Below are 16,561 nucleotides of genomic sequence, written 5' to 3' on the forward strand. Positions count from 1 at the left end.
TATCTTCTTTTTTTTGGGGGGGGGGGAAGGTTTGGGAGGGATCCTTTTTTTTTTTTTTAAGAATTTCACTTTTTATTTATTTATTTATTTATCTTTTGGCCGTGTTGGGTCTTCGTTTCTGCGCGAGGGCTTTCTCTAGTTGTGGCAAGCGGGGGCCACTCCTCATCGCGGTGCGCGGGCCTCTCACTATCGTGGCCTCTCTTGTTGCGGAGCACAGGCTCCAGACGCGCAGGCTCAGTAGTTGTGGCTCACGGGCCTAGTTGCTCCGCGGCAGGTGGGATCTTCCCAGACCAGGGCTCGAACCCGTGTAGCCTGCATTGGCAGGCAGATTCTCAACCACTGCGCCACAAGGGAAGCCCGAAAATATTATCTTCTGCTTTCTTCTGAAAGCTTTATTGTTTTACCTTTACGCATTTTGATCTAAAAATTCATCTGGAACTGATTCTTGTGTATGGTTGGAGGAAGGAGGATCAGGATTTATTTGTATCCATATACCTGGCGTCTAACTGACCCAGGACAATATTTTTTAAAAGACCATCTTTTCCCTCTCTGCAGAGTAGTATCACCTCTGTCGTATTTGGGCACTGAGGGGGCAATAAGTGGGTCTATTTCTAGATTCTCTACTCTCTTGCCTTGGTCTCTTTGCTATCCTACTAATATTAATCTATCTTAACAATAGTTCTTAATATTTGGTAGGGTAAATCTTCCATCTTTATTCTTCTTTAAGATTGCCTTGTCTATTCTTGGCTCATTGTATTTCTACATAAATTTCAGAAGCAGTTTGGTGTTTGATTTGGAATTATATTCAATCTATAGATCAATCTGAGGAGAACTGACATCTCTATAATATTGCCTTTTCAGTTCATGAATAAGTTGTATTCCTTCATTTATTTATGTTTTCTGTGATTTCTCTCAATAATGTTTTATAAGTTTTAGTGTAGAAGTCTTAGTACATCTGCCATTTGATTTACTTGAAGGTACTTAAACTTTTTATGCTATTGTAAGTGGTAATTTTATTTTTTTCTTCCAGTGTTATTGAGGTATAATTGACATACAGCTCTGTATGAACTTAAGGTGTTCAGGGAACTCCCTGGTGGCCCAGTGGCTAGGGCTTGGTGCTTTCACTGCTGGGGCCCAGTTTGACTCCTGGTGGGGGAACTAAGATCCCACAGGCCTCCTGGCACTGCCAAAAAAAATAAGTAAAACTTTAAGGTGTACAGCAAAATTATTTGACTTACATACATCATGAAATAATCACCAACGTAAGTTGTGAACACCTGCCATTTCATATAGATACAAAATAAAAGAAAATTTTTTTCTCGTGATGACAACCCTTAGGATTTACTCTCAACAATTTTCATATATAACATAAAGCAGCGTTAATTATATTCATCATGTTGTACCTTGCAGCCCTTGTACTTGTTTACCTTATAATTGGCAGTTTGTACCTTTTGACCATCTTCACCCAATTCCCCCGCCCCCCTCTACCCCTACCTTACATAGGAGATGTCCTATGTTGCGCAGAAGTCCAATCCCTCCAGGCCACCAGAACCAGGTGTTCAAGGGGTGTCCCCATTGTGGGCTGCGTGAGCCCTTTTTTGTGGAGGGTCCACTGGCTACTGCTGCCCTGCTCTGGTGGGCGGGGCTGGCCCCCAGGCTGCTTCTCAGTGGCTGCTGCGTAATGCTGGTGGGCAGGGTCGTCGCTCAGCAGGCTGAGGCTCAGCGGAGGTGCTGGAGTGCGCGGGGCTTTCAGCAGGGCATGCGCGCTGGTGCGAACCTGTGGACAATTCCAAAACGGCGCCTGCTATCCCCTGTCTTATGAAGGTAGCCTGAGTCTGCAAAAATGGTTCCTGCCAGTGTGTCAGTCCGCCCAGCGTCCCAGCCGGTTCCCGTCTCTCTGGCAGATGCTTCGAGATTAGTAAATGGATCCCCTTCACCTATGGTCCAGGCACTTTTTTCAATCTGCTGGTTTGAGCCAGATTTTGTGGCGAGTGAGTCTCGCACAAGCACTGTAAGAGTGGGTTTTCCACTCCCTGCAGTTCTATAATTTTCCTTGGGTGTATTCCTTGTTCGTTTTCAAAGGCAGGTGTATGGGGGACTTGTCTCTCCTGTGCAGGATCTAGGGGTTGAAGTGCCTGATAGGGAGCTTAAATCCCTCACTCCTTAGGGAAAAGATCCTTACCTTTGTGATAACCCCCGTTGTGGATTACTGCAGCTGGGTGTGGTTTTTTTCTTTGGTGAAACTATATCTCTGTCTCTCCTACCCATCTCGATGCTGTCCTTTTACCCTTTGTTGTGGAGGTTCTATTTATCCAGTTTTCAGGTCCCTTTCCAAGGGAATTATTCCATATGTAGGTGTAGATTTGTTGTATCCATGGGAGGGGGTGAGTTCAGGATCTTCCGAAGTCGTAATCTTGAACCACGTCTAAGAAAAATGTATTTTTAAATATAATATTCACAACAATACTATGAGGGAGTTACTATTAGTATCCCTGTTTTATAGAGGAGGAAATATGACTCAGAGTTTAAGTGGTCTGCCCAAGTTTGCACAGCTGGTAAGTGAAGGAACTGGGTTTGATGTCTGGGTTCAAACCCCGCTCCACCACTTACTAAGTGTCTTTGGGTTCTCCCAGAAGCAGACACTGAGACATGAATTTGAATGCAAGTAGTTCATTTAGGAAATGCAGGGAACATGGGTAGAGAGAGGGGGAGGTGATAAAGGGAATGGTCAGTAGCCAACACAGGGCTATTCAGGTGATATGCAAACATATTCTATTCCTTATGGATTTTCCCACAATGATTAACATGCTGCTTTGCACTCATATGGAGTCCAGGAAATGGGCAGACAGACATTAGTGCAAGGGAAGTTTCTGACACCGCAAGAATGTCAGTTGATCTATTGATAACAAACAAATGAGTTCCCTATGGCTCTCTACTTTCTAACATCCATTTTGTCGGCTTGTTTTTTCTAACTTCTCTTAGATGTTCTTTCTTCTGTAATTTTCCTCCTTGTGGGTGAGGATTATCATGGCTCCTATCTGTTGAAATATTTGCCCTACCTAGGAAAATAGCCAGATAAATAGCAGTGATCAACAGTAGTAAGAAAGACAGAAGAGGGCTTCCCTGGTGGCGCAGTGGTTAAGAATCTGCCTGCCTATGCAGGAGACACGGGTTCAAACCCTGGTCTGGGAAGATTCCCACATGCTGTGGAGCAACTAAGCCTGTGTTCCACAACTTCTTGCCTTCTTGATGTTTAAAATTCCACTCATAGAGTTAGAAATAAGTCTTAAAATACAATTATCTTTAAGGGAAAGGGGACCCTTAGATATTACATCTTTCAAAGCTGATTTGGCTTGGGCAGGGCAGTGAGGTGGTTTTGGAGGGGTGGGTAGCTGAGAGACTTGGGGAAGGCATCTGGAAGAACTTGGAAAACAACAGCTTAGGTTTAAGCTGGACAAAATGGCAGAAGCAAAGTCATGAGTGGGTCACAGATTCAGGGGCTGAGACTCCCCAGAATCCTTGGAAAGCCTGGTCTATTTGTTCTTTTTTCACACACAGAGGGTCTGAGTATTAGCATCCAGATCAATTCTGTCAATAAGAAATTCCATTACTGGGGAATAGGGCAATTAAAAAAAAAAGGGAAAGGACTTCCCTGGTGGCGCAGAGGTTAAGAATCCGCTTGCCAGTGCAGGGGACACAGGTTCAAGCCCTGGTCCAGGAAGATCCCACATGCCACGGAGCAACTAAGCCCGTGCACCACAACTACTGAGCCTGCGCTCTAGAGCCTGTGAGCCGCAACTGCTGAGCCTGCGTGCCACAACTACTGAAGCCCTCTCACCTACAGCCCATGCTCCGCAACAAGAGAAGACACCACAATGAGAAGCTTGCGCACTGCAATGAAAAGTAGCCCCTGCTCACCACAACTAGAAAAAGCTCACCCGCAACAACGAAGACCCAATGCAGCCAAATAAATAAATACATTTATTGAAAAAAAATAAAGGAAAAGCATATTATGATCCATCTGGGGAAGAATGGCCTAGAGAAGACTCCTCCAGATGCCCATGATACCAACGTGTCCTCAGAAGCACACCTCTAGTTCCTCCAAGTAGCATGGAAAATCAACAGCACTTAGATCCACCACAAAATGAGACCAGGGACTATGTGGGTGACTTCATGCTTGGCTCTCTTGGTACCTGACCTTGGCTCAGTCATTTACAAAATGTAGAGTTTCATACAGATTTACTGGGGCCTTAGAGTGTTGGTCCAAGGTTTAGTAAACAAACAAACAAAAACACCCAACAGCAACACCAGTCTTTGGCCAAATGACAGCTTCTCAGTGAGGCATTCACTAAATGCCTGATTGAAAATTGCAGTACCCCATACCCAGCTCTCTCTACCCCTCTGCCTAGCTTTATTTTTTTCAATAGCACTGATTTCTGCCTTGTATCATACTATATAATCTGCATATTTATTTGCGTATTGACTTCCCCAGGGAGTGTAAGGTCCATGAAGGCATGGCTTTTTGAAGGCTTTGTTTGTTGCTATATGCCCAGAACCTAGAACAGTGCCTGGCCCCTAATCCATGGTCAAGAAGTATTTAATGAGTGAATGAAATTAATTTATTCATATAACGGATTTAGAAAACTATCCAGCACACAGTCAGCATTCAAGAATGTTAGCTTTTACTATTTTCTTTATAATGTTTAAATTTCAACAAAGTAGAAATATTTGTTATAAGTCCCTAATATTAAAATAACAGAAAATGGGGAGTCTTTATCATGATTTTTAAAAATAAGGTCAATACTCTCTCCCTAATGCTCTCTGATGCTTATATCTTTAGTTCTTCTGGGTCCAGATCACTGTAATCTTACATTGCCTTGATCTCTGCTGTATATTGTCATCAGGAAAGGCACGTTTCTATGTACGTAACTGAGCAAAGAAACTCCATAAAGGCAAAAATTGCTTTTTTTGGTTATGAGGATTAAGGGCGTCAATCAGTGAATCAATAATAGATTTCAATAAGGGGAATGGCTTCAGATTTTGTTTGAAGCAAGTCCTGAGATGCTTGCTAACCTTAGGCATATTAGGAACCAGTTATTAAAATGGAGCCATGAACTCTATGTTAAATGAACTTGACCCCTTCCTGCTTCTAAGCTTTATCTTCACTCAGTGTCTTCCTGGTTGGTTAGCGGTTCTCAGGCTCCATGTGAATCCTGCTTCATATACCAAGGGGCTCTTTAGAGGCTTAAAGTGATGCTTTCTTTCACTGTGAACTCCTCCCTCAAAAGCAAACAGACGAAACAGAGAAATCAGGTTGTCAAAGCTTCGCCCTCACCCACCCCTTTCAAGAGTTAACAAACTGATTCACAGATGTGGTCTTTGCCAGGTCGCTCAGAAGTAGATGGGGACAGGAGGTGAGGTACTTAGGGAGGAGTCCAAAGGCTTTTAACATTGATCGAAAGAAGTTGCCTAACAGGCAATGGGGCTATCTGGGAGAGGTTCCTAGTGTGGAGGAAGTGCCCAAGACTCAGGAATGGGGTGGAGAGTGTTTTGGCAGGTGACAGCCATTAAGAAGAAAGAACTACTTCTCTGAAGCAGAACTGGGGAAGATGGTCCAGAATGGAGCTGGTGAACAGCATCATGGGTCTCCTTGGGGCAGGAACCTCGCTGCCTCCCCACATGATCATTTCATATCAGGCTAATAGGAGTCTCAACGGTGGAAATGAGGTCAGCCTCTGTTTGTCTTGCACTTATTTGTCCTGTTTGGACCCCTGTCAGTTTCCTGTAGGCATAGAAGACCTCCTCTGTGGAAACTAAGCCTTGGTCCAGGAATAAGAAGAGACTGTTTTCATCCTAGTGAGGATTACTTTGTAGAGCCAGTGTCCCATTGTGGAGGTAAGGAAGGTGAGAGAAGATGACTCAATTACTCATTCATTTATTTGCACATATTTGCAGGGCACTGGGCTAAGTGCTGGAGATAACAACAATAACAAAATAATGAGTATATGTGCTAGGACTATATCAAGTGCCTTCCTTGATTCGTTATTTAATTGTCACAACAATCCTACAAGGTAGGTACATTGTTCATATTACACGATAGAGAAAATTGAGGCTAGGAGAGGTAAAGTAACTAGCCCAAAGACACCTGTCTAGTGAAGGTAGGAATAGGACTGAAATCCCAGTCTGTCTGACTCCAGATGCTCTGCTTTTAACCATCATAAGGACTTGGGTGGATCTCAACACTCATGCGGTTCACAGCCTAGGCAGAAAGACAGACAAACATGTGAGAGATGTGGTAACTGCTAAAGTGTTGATTAATTTCAGCCACAGTGCAGTAATTCCCATAGCACAGAAATTACTATCTGAAGCTTTGCATTATAACTAAATACCCTTTATGCCCTCTACAACAGAGGTTCTAAACCTCAGCACTATTGACATTTTGGGTCAGATAATTCTTTGTTGTAGGGGAGTGTCCTGTACACTGTAAGGTGTTTAGCAGAATCCCTGGCTTCTTCTACCCACTAGATGCCAGTAGCACATGACCCCAGTTGTGACAACCAAAAATGTCTCCAGACATTGCCAAATGTCCCCGGGGAACAAAATTGCCCAAAGTTGAGAATGACTGCTCAGCCAGATTTAAACTTTTAGAGGGCAATATTATGTCTTATTCATCCTTTTATTCCACCCCAACATATACACATTCATAGAACACTCCACACAACAGCAGTGGAGTACACATTCTTTTTAAGCACCCATGGGACATTCTGTAGGATAGACCATATTCTAAACTATTAAAATAAGTCTCAGTAAATGCAAAAAATTTGAAATAACCACATGTATGTTTTCTGACCACAATGGAACTAAATTAAAAATCAACAACAGAAAGAAATATTGGAAATTTTCAACTATCTGAAAATTAACACATTCATAAATATCCCATGGTACAAGAAGAAATCACAAAGGAAACTAAGAAATTTCTTGAACTGAAAGAAAATGTAAACACAACATATCAAAATTTGTAGTATGCAGCTAAAGCAGTGCTGAAAGGAAAGTTTGTAACCTTAAATGCTTATATTCTAAAGAAAAAAAAAAATTAAAAATCAATAATCTGAGCTTCTATCCCAAGAAACAAAGGAAGGAGAGTAAATAAAATTTACAATAAATAGAAGGAAGGAAAAATAGAGATCAGATTGGAAATCAAAATAAAAAACAAAAAAAAACCAAAAAATTTAATCACACCAAAAGTTAATAATTTGTAAAGATCAACAAAATTAATAAACTTTAAGCTAGGTTAATGAAGAAAAAAGGGACAACAGAAAGTAATAAAATCACAAATAAAATCACTATACTACAATCACTATTAAACCTACAGAAATTAAAATATTATAAGAAAGATTATGAAGAACTTTATGCCAATAAATTGAATACCTTAGAAGAAGTGGACAAATTCTTAGACATATATTATCATAACTGACTCAAGAAGCAATACTAAATCGAAATACTAGCAATGAACAATCCAAAAATAAGATTAAGAAAATAATTCAATACATATAGCTTCAAAGAGGGTAAAATACTTAGGAATAATTTAACATAAGCAGTCAAAGATACTCAAGACAAAAAATATTGCTGAGAGAAATTAGAGATCTAAATAAACGAAAAGCCATACCCTTTTCATAGATTGGAGGATTCAGTATTGTTAAAATAGTAATTCTTCTCATATTAATTTATTGATTCAAAACAAATCCTACAAAATCCCAGCAGGCTTGTATGTATAAATTGAGAAACACATCCAAAATTAATATGAAAATGCAAAGAACATAGAATAGCCAAAAGAATTTTGAAAAAAAAGGACTACGTTAGGGGATTTATATTACTTGACTTGAAGACTTACTATAAACCTACAACAATCAAGACATTGCAGTATTGGCATAAGAGCAGACATATAAAGCAGTGGAACAGAATAGAGAATCTAGAAATAAATTCATATATTTTTGTTCCACTGATTTTCAACAAAGATTCCAAAGTAATTCAATGGGGGAAAATATAGTCTTTTTTAAAAAAATGAAGCTGAAATAATTGGATAACCATATGAAAAAAATGAACTTAGATTCTGCCTCACTTTACACATAAAATGTTAATTAAAAATGGATCATAGACCTAAACTTTAGAGCTAAAGGCATAAAATTTCTAGAAGAAAACATAGGAAAAGATCTTTCTGACCTCGAGTTAGGCAAATAGTTTCTTAGATGTGACATCAAAACCACAATCTATAAAAAGTAAAAACATTTACTAATTGAACTACATCAAAATAAAAAACTTTTGCATTTCAGAAAGCACCATTAAGAAAATAAAAAGACAATCCACAGACTGGAATAAAATTTTGCAAATGATGTATCTTATAATGCAGATAGGACCAAAATATATAAAGAACTTTTACACTCAATAATAAGATGACAAACAACCCAATTAAAAATGGCCAATGTATTTGAAAGAGACACTTCATCGAAGGAGATATATGGACTACAATAAGCACAGGAAAAGGTGCTGAACATCATGTATCATTAGGGAAAAACAATACCACAAGAAGATATTATTACTTATAGACTGGAATGATAAAAAATTTAAAAGACCAACAATACCAAGACCTGATGAGGAAATGGATCAGCTGAAACTCTCATACATCACTGGTGACAATGCAAAATGGTGCAGTCACTTTGGAAAGCAGTTTAGCAATATCTTAAAAAATTAAACATAAACTTACCATACGACCCAGCAATTACACGCCTAGGAATTGACCCAAGAGAAATGAAAAAAGAATGTCCACACAATGACTTGCACACAGATGTTTATAGCAGTATTTTTCTTTTGTTTTCTTTTCTTAACAAAAATTGTATATATTTAAGGTGTACAATGTGATGATTTGATAGACGTGCATAGTGAAATGTTTACTACAGTCAAGCTAATTAATGTATCATCTCCTCAGAGTTAATCTTTTTGCACAGTTAATCCTCGTGTGCGTGTGATGAGAGCACTTGAAATCTACTCTCTTATAAAATTTCCAGTATTTAAACAGTATTCTTAACTGTAGTCATCATGTACATTAGCTCTCTAGAGTTATTCATTCAGCACAACTGCAATTTTGTATCCTTTGACCACATCTCCGCATTTCCCCCACCTCTCCACTCCTGGTAACCACTGCTCTACTCTCTGCTTCTATGTTTTTGGCTTTTTTAGATTCCACATATAAGTGAGATCAAGCAGCATTTTATTGTAATAGCAAAAAACTGGAAACATTTCAATGCTCATCAACTGGTGCATTGATAAACAAATTGTGTTGTATTCATACAGTGGAATCCTACTCAGCAATAAAAAAGCATGATACATGCAACAACATGGATGTATCTCAAAAATATTATGCTAAGTGAAAGAAGCCAGATACAAAGACTACATATTATGAGTCCACTAATAGGAAATTTCTAGAAAAGGAAAAGTTATAGAGACAGAAGGTCAGTGGTTGCCTGGAGCTGGGTTTGGGAGCAGCGATTAAATGAAAATAAGTACAAGAGAACTTTTGATCAATTGAAATAGTTTAAACTGGATCTTGGTAGACAATTCTATAAATTTACTAAAATTCACTGGAACATCCACTTACAAAAAATACATTTTATGGCATGTAAATTCTATCTCGGTAAAGGTGTAAAAAAGTAAAAATGATTCAAATAAGTTCTAAATTAAACAAATTATAATATTTGAGTTTGGGGTTATTATTTTCTCTTTGCCCACCTTCTGAAAATAAATGTTTTCCCTATTACGCTAATTCTATGAGAGAACAGATAGGTCAGAGAACAAGTCTTTGACATGTGTGTTCATGATTTCTGTCTCACCTTTTTACTGCTTATCATTAAGTGGCAAAAACTAAGGGACGTTTCCTTGAAGTTCAATAGCTTGTGTTCTGAGTTTACTTTTAAATCATAAACATGGAAAAACTAATTAAATAATGATATGCTAACCAAATTATACATAATATAGATGACGTTCCAAGACTACCGAAGTGCCGTTGGACCTGTAAAAAAGGGTTTAAAAAGTAACCTCTAATGCAAACAGACTCTGGTGCAAGGTTGCAGGGACCTGCCACTGAGTAGGTATGAGGCTTGAACAAAGGCCTTCATCTCTAGGTTGGTCTATTTCTAGGCGTGTTTCAAAGTGTGATCCCTGGACCACCTGCATCAGAGTCGCCTAAAGACCAGCTCCTGTCTTTAAATCTGTCAATAAAAGACAGATTCCAGAGCTTCATGCCAGAAGTCATGAATCAGCTATTAACTGATTTGTCGTCTCTGTTAGGGGTTTAGGAGTAATATCCAGTATCTGCATTTGTAATAAGCTCCTTGGGTATTTTTAATGACCATTAAATTTTAACAACTCTTGACCCAGGTCTTATTTTCATCATTTGTGAAATGAGGGAATTAAACTAGAATTATTTCTAAAATTGTTTTTAACTCTATGAATTTGCATCTTTTCCTTTCACCCATATATTTTACCTGTTTTTTTTTTAAGCTCCTAATTTTCCTCTGATCAGATTTTTTAAGTTTCATACATTTACTTGTAAAGGACTATGACTTCCTCACAATGCATTCATCCTTTATTCTGAGAAGCCCATTTTCTAATCATTGTCAATGCATCAGTCAATCAGTACGTGCTTTCAACCTTTCTAGGCATCTCTCCTCTTATCCACCATTTGGGCGGAAGGTTGAGCTTTGTACTTAGCAATCAGTACTTCACCATCCAGCTCCCTCAGCCACCCACTTGATGGCAATTCAAGGGGGCCCAGTGTAGGGGTAAAGATTGTGGCTGCTAGGGTCCCAAGCCCGGGTTCAAATCCAGGCTCCCCAAGTCCTGGCTCAGAGAAGCTCCTTGACTTTTCTATTGCTATTCCTCATCTCGGAAATGGAGATAAGAGTATCCTTACCTCATAGGATTGGATTAATACTTGTAAAACACTTGGAATTGTACCTGGCATACAGTAAGGACTATGTAATTGTTTTTTAAATAAATGTGCTAGTTTGAATTGGTTTCAGGCATAAATTTCCCGTGGGACAGTTCTGAGGTGTCAGGGCAGTGCTCTGACACATGTGTCAGGTACAGGTATTTGCTTTAGGGTTTCAGTATTTGGGGGTCTTAACCCAGCCAAATAGGAGTCTCAAAGATATGTCCCAAGGAGATCCAGAATTCCATAGTGTGTGTACGTGTGTGTGTACGTGTGTACATGTGTGTGTTTGGATGGGGAGGACAGATAGTAAACATGTAAAGTGCAATGAACAACACCTCTCAGACAGTGGTGTTAAGAAGCAAACAAAACGGAGTAATGTGATGACCAGGATAATTCTGGTCTTGCTGAATTGTTCCCTTGTGACTGCCTCTGTCCCATCCTTCCCTGGTCCTACCTTACCCCAACCTCCTACCCCACCCATCCCAAGCTTGGACAGCCAGGGCCAAACAATTGACACGTGGAGTCCTCATGAGCACGCTGGATTTAGTCCACTCCTAAGGGTCAAATGGGCCAATTTCCCACATCCTGTGCTTCTCTTTATTTAAAAGCCCGAAATGACTATACCAGTGACAACCTTGTGAAAAATTTTCCATGAACTTTGGGCTAAAACCTTCCTTTATTTAATTTCACCTTAATTGCATCAGTTAGGCTGCTTTCATGTTTGCTCAACAAACTCTTTTGTTTATTTCACTCAGCTCTGAGCAACAGCTGCCAAATGGAGCCTTTGTTCTGAGGGCCTTTTCTAATAGTTTTCACACCGATCCTGTTTGTCTTCCTCAGTGGCAGCTCCTACCCAACCTGAAAAATGTGTGGCCATTAAGCCTCTAAGGGCAAGCTCAGTTGCCAGTTGCCATTTACGCCCCATTCAGTTCCTGGAATGGAAAACTATGCCTTTCTTCTCTCAGTTTGAAGGGAGCTATTTTTAGTTGTGTGGGGAAGGGTGTCAGAAGCCCTCAGATAACTTGAATTTTCGTCTTAGTCTCACTATGACACCCATGCCCAACACCGAGCCTTTAGCCCTCCCACCCCCAAATCACTTTTGCTCTTTAAGGCTAGAGATCTCCTTATAGTTCACCTCCCTGCCTCCCATCTCATCCCACCCCACCCCGTTCTTCGTAGCTGTCAGAAGTGTGTGATTCTGAAATGAATTCCATAATTCCACTACCTTACCTCCATGCCACTGCTTCAGCCCTTCCGTGGCTTCTCACAGAGCTCAGGGTAATCACTCCACAGCTTGTTTCTCCAAGTTCTTCAGGCTCAATTCTCTCTAGTCCCAATTTCTTCAACCCCTGGAACCCACTGAGGAAGCTTTTCTCCAAAATGACACCTATCAAATTTCTTCCCTCCTTCTGTAGGCAAGCCATTCCCCCATTAAGGGAAGGGGCTATTTCTCCCCTCCCTTTGAATCTGGGCTGGCCATAGTGACTTGTTTGCTCATTAGAATACAGTGAAACTATGTTCTGGAACTTCCAAAGCCAGATGGTAAGAAGATTTGCAGCTTCCACCTGGGCCTCTTGAAATATTCACTCTCGGGGTATTTGCTTTGGGGGAAGCTGGCTGCCATGTAAAAAGAAGTACCCTGAGTTGGCTGTGTCATGAGCAGCCAGACCACATGGAGTGGCCGTGGATAATGAAACACCATGTGGAGAGGAAGAGAAGCTAAGGAAGGTAAGGCACCGAAATGATGATGAAGAAGCCATCTTGGAGGTGGACCATCAGCCCCAGATGCCCCAGCTGATGCCAAATGAACAAGAGATGAACCACCCAGCCAAGACCTTCCACATCCCTTACTGACAAAAGTACAGTGGAAACAAAATGATTGGCTTATGCCACTAAGTTTGGGGGTAATTTGTTATATAGCAATGGACAGCCAGAAAATCACTTCTTCAGACACCTCATTCAGACCTTTGTGAAGTCCATGCAAGGCTTTGATTCACATTCCCATTCACTGTCCTTGAACCTGCTACTTTCTCTGTTTGAAATACCCTTCCCTCTCCTCTCTGCATGGCTCACTCTTGCTTTTTCCTTGAAAACCTAAGTAGCACTTTCTTTGACTAGACTTTTTTTAAACCTTCCTAGTCTGTGTAAAATGATTTCCCTCTAAGACCATTCAACAAACGTTTATTAAGCTCCTCCTGTGTGCCAGACACTGAGGAGTCAATAGTGAAGCAGGATCTCCGGATGCTCTGTGCTTTCCTCTTAGGTCAAGAACTCCGCGTTCTGTTTGAAATGGCTTCTACCTTTGTCTGACAATGAGTTCCCTCCAGGCAGAGGCACTATGTTTCTCTCTCCGCATTCTGAGGATCTAGCACAGAGCCGGTATATAGCAGGTGCTCAAAAGATCCCAAACAAACGATCAAATGAATTGTGATCTTTAGTTGGCATTTGTATGAGCTATTGACTTTAGGTTTGGCTGAGTCAGTTCAAGCTGATTTTTGCCAAGTCCAGCTTCCTCGAGTGGAAACATTATCAAAACGCTGAAATGACAGTGGTGGGAATAAAGCCTAGTAGCAAATTTCCTGATATGGGTATCCTTCAAATGCAAGTCACAAATGCAACAACATTAAGAACCCAATGATAGAAACTCTATAGAATGAGCATTGAGAAATACTTGCCCAGAAATGCACAAGGAAATCTTCTATTTTGAAGGTGAGAGGGAAGATTAGGAAGATTAGTACCATTTCTATCACTCTGCTTGGGAGGTATATCACCGAACCTCTGAACCCAGCTCCTCTGTCTCTTCTGCCCTAGGTTAACAAACAAATAGGAGGATGGGAAGAGCCTAAACTCTGAAAGTTTTTCTGTTTTGTTTTCTCTTGAATACACCAAGCAGCTGAGCAAGAGAACTAGCTCTGAAAGTCAAAGTCACGTGCTCTTGCCTGAGGGTGGATTCAAAGGGAAGATTTATCAGGATTGAAAAACAAGATCTGCTGTCATGTGGTTCTGTCTTTTTGTGCTTATCACTGTTGTGTGCTAAACAGCCTCCCAGATAGGGTGGCAGCTGTTTGTCAATATGGCGCAGAGGAACGACAAACAGTTTGCCCATTATCTCAACCAGGGGTGATTTTACCTCCTTTACCCCAGGACGTCTGGCAAGGACTGGAGACATTTCTGGTTGTCCCATTGGATGAGGATGGGGGCTACTGGAATCTAGTGGTTGGAGGCCAGGGTTGCTGCTAAACATCCTACCATATACTGGACAGCCCCCTCTATAAAATCATCGAGCCCTAATTGTCAACAGTGCTGAGGCTGAGAAATGCTAGCACTAGTTTCACACTTTAGTGTACCCCAGAATCACCCAGAAAGCTTGTTAAAATACAGGTTGCTGATTTGGTAGCTCTGAAGTAGGGCCTGAGAATTTCCATTTCTAACGAATTCCTAGGGGAGACTGATGCTGTTCTTGGGACCACACTTTGAGAATCATTGGCCCAAAACTTCTCTTCCCTGTGTGGCAGGAGCTCAGAGGGGGTGCACAATGGGAAAATCCAAGAAGGAAGCCTCCATGCGGGCATTTTTGGGGACCTCTCTGACCTCACCTTGGGTCAGTGAACTCCCTTCTAGCTCAGTCCAAACGCCTACTTTGGGTTGGAACTGAACAAACAATACGTAACACAGCAAAAATAAACAAACAACAACAACAACATTCCTGAAAGAAAAAGAGCAACCTGAACAGAGGAGGGAAATCAGCCACAACTCGGGTCAAGTTTTTGGCACATTCTGTGGAAGGACTTGAGGAGCAGATAACAATAGCTCCAGTTCTCTGGAAGGGCAGCCAGACCAACAAAAGTTCAATTAGTAAGTCTTGGCAAATAAAGACAACAAACAGTTTGGCAATAATAAATTAAGGCCATGCTTGGCTGACACCCAGGCTCAATACTGTACCCCTGCCAGGCTTTGTGAAAGGGTGGCTTTGAAGGCTTCTGAAAAGGGTCCATTTCTCAAACAATTCCAGCTTTTGTTTGTGGCCACCCTGTTCTTCTCTTTGCTCCTTTCTTCACTTATCGTGAAGGGCACAAACATGAGAGGTAGGCTTCTGCCCTCCCAAGAGTTTGCCAGTTCACTTCCTTTTTTCCCAAGATGGTACCAGGAGTCCACTGCTCACCTCTGCTGTCACCATGGAAGACACCCATGGATGGAACCTAAGGGATAGGAGACTCAAAGAAATGAGCTTTCTAGTTTAAAAACACCATTTCCAAGAAAACAGAGAACAAAGACTGCTCTCACTTAGAAACACTGTTTCCATTTTGAATCTGTGTTTAAAGGTGAGGAAGTGAAATCATTTAGTGAACTTGGTAAACACCTTAAAGCCTTGAAGAATGTAGTGTGGAGTCCATATCCCTTAAGGTTATCTGCATCCTGTAAGATGCTGTTAATGACATTAATGATGATAATGACATTATCTAATATTTATTGAGCTTTTGTTGTGTGCCAGACATAATTCTAAGTGTTCTATATCTGTTTCATTTATTTTTTGAGAAACCTTCGAGGTAGACATTTTATTATTCCCATTTTACAGATGAGCAAATAGAGACAAAGAAAAATTAAGTCATAGAGCTAGAAAGTGATTAGTGTCTCTGAGATGGGGATAAAGATTTTTATTTCCCTTGTGGAAAACTGAAGTCTGACTCTTGCCGGTTTTGTAACTATGTGTGCTAGGTGGATATTCTATTCTCCGTGGAGGGCCCTGTAGCAACAGTGCACTCTCAAGCAGATATCTCCGCTCCAGGCAAATATGTTGCTGGACACCAACTCCTAGAACCATCAGGTGATGTCTTGCTGGCAGGACCTAGGTGTTCCAACTGTGCTCTGGCTGCTGGCATTGATTGTTTAGGGCAAGGAGTAATGTTGGGTTGTACTTAGGGTGCACTGAATGCACAGGGAAGAGAACACAAAAGGGCAAAAGGGCCTGCCAACCAAAAGGAAACAGCAGACCTAGTTTACTAGTTAAAATCAAACCTAGTGACTTTAGGTTTGATTTTAGTGATCAACAAGGTCACCTCTCACCCCTCATCCCAGTGTCTCCAAAGGGGCAATGGAGGCTCAGGTGATGGACCTACCCAAGAATACACAGTGAGTGGTAGAAGGAAGACTAGAACTTGGGACAACTGACTCTGATTCCTGAGCTCCTTCCATTATACCACTCAGCCCCCTACCATTGGTAGACCAGTGGAATGAACCATGTGGAATTTCTGGACCCAGTGGGTTTGGTAAAATTCACAGAATCACAGAATCTTAGCATCCAGAGAAATTTCACCTGGTTTAATCTCTTACCTTCTATGAAGCTAGAGAGAAAGCAGTAGTGACATCGTAGGCATGTTCTTGGGTCTGCGGTTAGAGGTATGAGCGCCACACAAGGCAGCATTGACTAACCCATCCAGCAAGCGTGTTCCCGTCCACTGAGAGCAGGGATTGCTGTAGGTTAAGTAAGATGGTGCTGTCTAGGCAACCATCCTACAGGAGCCTAAGATCAAGGCGACTAGGTTGTCAGCTCCCAGAGAGCATCAGAAAGACACA

The sequence above is a fragment of the Balaenoptera physalus genome (assembly GCF_965194825.1).
Source record: "Balaenoptera physalus genome assembly, chromosome: 10".
Classification (NCBI taxonomy): domain Eukaryota; kingdom Metazoa; phylum Chordata; class Mammalia; order Artiodactyla; family Balaenopteridae; genus Balaenoptera; species Balaenoptera physalus.